Source organism: Lycium barbarum, chromosome 12 (genome assembly GCF_019175385.1).
Source record: "Lycium barbarum isolate Lr01 chromosome 12, ASM1917538v2, whole genome shotgun sequence".
NCBI lineage: Eukaryota > Viridiplantae > Streptophyta > Magnoliopsida > Solanales > Solanaceae > Lycium > Lycium barbarum.
The window spans coordinates 86,971,875-86,975,722 of record NC_083348.1 but is presented as its reverse complement, the minus strand read 5'-3'; the positions used below and the strand labels follow the sequence as shown (position 1 = coordinate 86,975,722).

General features: G+C 34.5%; 1 pseudogene; it reads right to left on the bottom strand.

Moving 5' to 3' along the window:
• Positions 1 to 1,645: 1,645 nt before the first annotated feature.
• LOC132624874 (berberine bridge enzyme-like 22) lies at positions 1,646 to 3,438 on the bottom strand (annotated as a pseudogene).
• Between the last annotated feature and the right edge of the window lie 410 nt (positions 3,439 to 3,848).

The window sequence follows — 3,848 nt, the reverse complement described above, 5'->3', positions numbered from 1 at the left end:
TTGGAGTGTGTCCACTATTCTATCTGCCACTATTGTCCCTATTCTGTATTCAATAAAATTACGAGCGTACTACTAAAATTGTAAAAGAATGAGACATGTGTTGTAGAAAACGAAAAACCTATTGCTTGTTTGTAGTTACAATTGAGTGGGTAATGTACCATTGAACTTAATTGAGTGGGTAATGCACCATTGTTTGATTTTGTTGAGCTTGAAAAAAATTATTAAATAAGACAAAGTGGGTATATTAATTTTTGAAGGGTTGTGTTGAGTCTAACCATTGAAAATTGTTGGGTCGAGTTCAAAAAGGTTGGATAAATCTATAGTTGATTTGGATCAATTTTGAATACAAAAATGTGTTGATGAAATTTGAACATATTATGCACACTACAAAAATCGAGGTACTCACATTTTTGTATAATACAGTGGAATGGAAGAAAAGAGTGAAAAGTTTTATATAATACAAGTTCAGATGGTACTCACATTTTTGTGCTTGATAATAGGGTAACTTAAGAAATAAATCTGTGAAATATGTTATGCTAAATTAAGAGAATTAGTACGTGTCATGGAGTTGGGTCCCGGCGATTAAAGAGAGAAAATTTGAAGGCTGCCCATTTCTTTTCTTTGGAATTGTAATAGCATAAAAGAACTACAGGAGACTTTCTAGTGCAAGAATGACAAAGAATGCTTTGAAAAAAGAAGATAAATTTGGTCGGGAGTATCCTTTCAAATAATCCACATTAATGTACTTGAATGTATATTATTAGTTTTTGGATTTATTCTAACAGTTTGACTTTGACCCAAAGCACATGAAAATCCAAATCCAAATATCTGAATCTGGGTTCTCAGTCGGCAAGGTTTGTATTATCCATAAAAAATATATATATATACTTCAACGAGGTAATAGATTAGTGAATATCGGAGATAGGAAATTCAATTTTTAGTATATTATACAACATCTTTAATTTAGGATCATAAGATTCAAAGTCTCTCTTTATTTTTTAAATTTCATGCTAGTCAAACTCAGACACTTAAATTGAGATGGAGGGAATGCAATTTTAATAATCTTATGAACCTTATGTTGATTCCTGTGATCCCACCGCAGATTATTGGACCATATAAAATTTTAAAAAACAGTACAATTTAATTTTAAAATTGAAGTTTCTCTGAAAGATTCATATAAAAATTCAATAAACTTTGGGTCTGAACCAAGCCTCTTCCGATTACAATTTGACACAAGCTCTACCGGCTTGTCTAAAAACATGAGACATCACATATGTGAAACACATATTCATGATTTATTTGAACCGCTAAAAGATGAGCATCCCAGCTTGTACTAAAGTCGACAAAATGATGAGTACATTTATAGCACATGTACTAAAATTGTTAACATGAGTCTCTCATTCTAGAAAAAAGGACTCTTTTAATTTGTAAAACTTCAAACAACCAGTACGGATTATTATTACTCCATCCGTTCCAATTTATGTGACATCATTTGACCGGGCACGAAGTTTAAAAAATAAAGAAAGATTTTTTTATGTTTACCAAATTACCCTTGCTTTAGTGTTTACTTTTGTTGACTTTTCTTCACAATAAGTACATCTTTAAGAGTAAATGAGACCCAATAAGGGTAAAATATGGATGGTTCCATTAAATAATTTCCAAATAAGGAAATGTAACACTCATTTTAAGACGGACTAAAAAGGAAATGGTGTCACATAAATTAGGACGAAGGGAGTATTATTTAGTAGTTGATTACCATGCACATAACATCTTGCAAGGACTCCAGTCGATCTTCTTCAGCTATATCACTATGATAATTGATAAGGCGGAATACTTTGTTCACTTCTGAAAAAATTGTTAGGATCTACCTTACTCTTCACTTTAGCCAATCTCTCAAAGTTGCCCTTAAAATACTTTTCACCCCACATTTTGGCCTTGGAATAACTGTAGTCCTCTTGATTTGTTCCAAAATCAAGGTCCCTGTAATTCAGATAAGCAGTTCTTGGAGATTTTGCAACATATGGCTCCATTTCCTTGTAAAGTTTCCTCATCCATTCTATCTTCTGGCTTGACACACTCTCACTATTATCACCCCAGTTTACCAACTACTGAATATTATACAAATTCCCCTTCTATGAGGAAAAAGAATTTCAGATTCTGATATTTCATCCATTTTTCCACCAAATGGCTCCAAAATTATTGGGGTCTTTCTTCTTCTAGAAACAGTCTTTCTATCATTTCCCAACCACTTTCTGGGATTGGAGTCTTCACAAAATCAGATGTCCCTTTGTAATAATTTTTCACTGTTGGAATAGTCTTTTCTAGCAAAATTTCAGGTGATTCAGTTGGTTTTCTGAAAAAGAAATATAAGACTGACCCGATCCAAGGAACTTCATAGCATTCTTTCTCTGCATCAGCAGTAGTACTCTCTTGGAAGCAATCTTTTCGCGTTAAATTAAACTCAGGGAAATATTGTTTGAGCAGAGGAATTAACTCATCAACAGGCCCAACATATTGTGCCTGAAAATAGAATTCCACATACTTTTCAACATCATTTCCTGCTGATGATCCACCATTTTGAATAATAGCTCTGATGAACAAATCTTTAGGAAGTTGATGTGATATGTTTTCCCATTTTTGGAGGAGATTTCGGTTACCCTCTAACTTCCTACGAATCGTGAACACAGTAAGTTTTTCAGGAACACAAACCAGCTTAAGTTTCCATGCTAGAATAACACCGAAACTTGCTCCTCCGCCTCCTCTTATCGCCCAAAAAAATTCTTCTTTCATTTTCTTTCTGTCAAGATTTTTTCCTTTTACATTCATTACGCGAGCGTCTATAACATTATCTGCTGCTATACCGAATTTCCTAAACAATGCACCGAGGCCACCACCACTGATGATTCCACCAGTGCCAATACTAAAGCAGACACCGCCTGGAAATCCATGGACTTTACTTTTCTCGGCAATTGCATAGTAAAGCTGGCCAAGAGTGGTCCCTGCTTGAACCCAAAGTGTTTCTTCATTTAAATCAATCTTGATTTTGTTAAGATTGCTTAAATCAATCATAACAAATGGGGATTCAGAGCGAAAAGATATGCCTTCATAGTCGTGGCCACCATTTTTTATCTTAATTTGTAGCCCTAGTTTTTTACTACAAAGAATGACAGGCCTGACTTCTGATTCTTCTCTAGGGGAGACAATGAAAATGGGATGTGAAGAAATCAACCATCTGGGGTTTTTCTGAGCGTAGTCTAGGATAGATGAATAAATTGGAGAATTTGGGGTGTAAATGTTTTTGGTGACGCTCGTTTCAGAGTATTTAGAAACACAGTGGAGAAAATCATCTTGGGAGTAGCATTTTGCCAAAAAGAGTGAAAAGAGTAAAACAGAGAGAATTTGAAGGCTACCCATTTCTTTCCTTGGAATAGAAAAACCTTAACAGATTTCATGCAAGATAATGCAATCTAAGAGAATAGATGGATTTTTTTATAATGAGAATGACAAAGAATGAGCTATCATGCTTTGAAGGGAAAGAAGATGAATTTGCTCATGACTTCCCCTTTCAAATACTAATCCAATTTATAGAGGTGAAGTTAGGCGTCCTTTGCGGGGGCTAATTTATGTGTAAAAAATTGGTCACGTGAACACATGGTCACCCGACTAAACTCGGTATATTATGTGTATGATTCTTATAAATATATATAATAGTAACTGAAGGAACACATGATCAAACTAAATTGAATGGAGCATTGGTTAGGCGCTAGGCTCAAGTGCTCAAGGTTGAGGGATCGAATCCCTGTTGATCTTTTGTTGCACGTTCTGTTCCTTTTATTTCTTCATTTCCC